Raw genomic sequence first — 535 nt, forward strand, 5'->3', positions numbered from 1 at the left:
GGGGCACCGGAACGGGCCGGGCACTGAACGGGCTGGGCACGGAATGAGCGGGGCACCGGAACGGGCCGGGCACTGAACGGGCTCCCGAAGGAAGCGGTCACAGCCCCAAACGTGCCGGAGTTCAGGGAGCGCTCGGACAGGGTTCTCAGACACACGGTGGGGTTCTTGGGGTGTCCTGTGCAGGCCCAGGAGCTGCGGGGTCCTTGTGGCTCCCTTCCAGCTCAGTGTTCTGTGGTTCTGTGTTTGCTTGATTGCCACTGTGCCCATTGACCGGAAAGCAAGGAGCCAACAGCTTTGAGTCCTGGAGCCAGCATTTGTTACCCAAGTGACATTCCTCAGCTTACGCCATCCTACCTAATTATTCCAGTCATTAGCTGGTGCCAAGAGCACCACCTATTTACATGCGGTGTTTTAGAAAGTAACGCTCCGCACGCCGCAAGGGAATTCTGCTCCTTCGCTCGGCGTGGGGCCGCCCGGGCTGAGCAGGAGGGGTCACGGAGCGGGTCCGGGTCCGGACCGGGAGCGCGCTCGGCTC

This window comes from Geospiza fortis, unplaced genomic scaffold, assembly GCF_000277835.1.
Source record: "Geospiza fortis unplaced genomic scaffold, GeoFor_1.0 scaffold97, whole genome shotgun sequence".
NCBI classification, from domain to species: Eukaryota; Metazoa; Chordata; class Aves; order Passeriformes; family Thraupidae; genus Geospiza; species Geospiza fortis.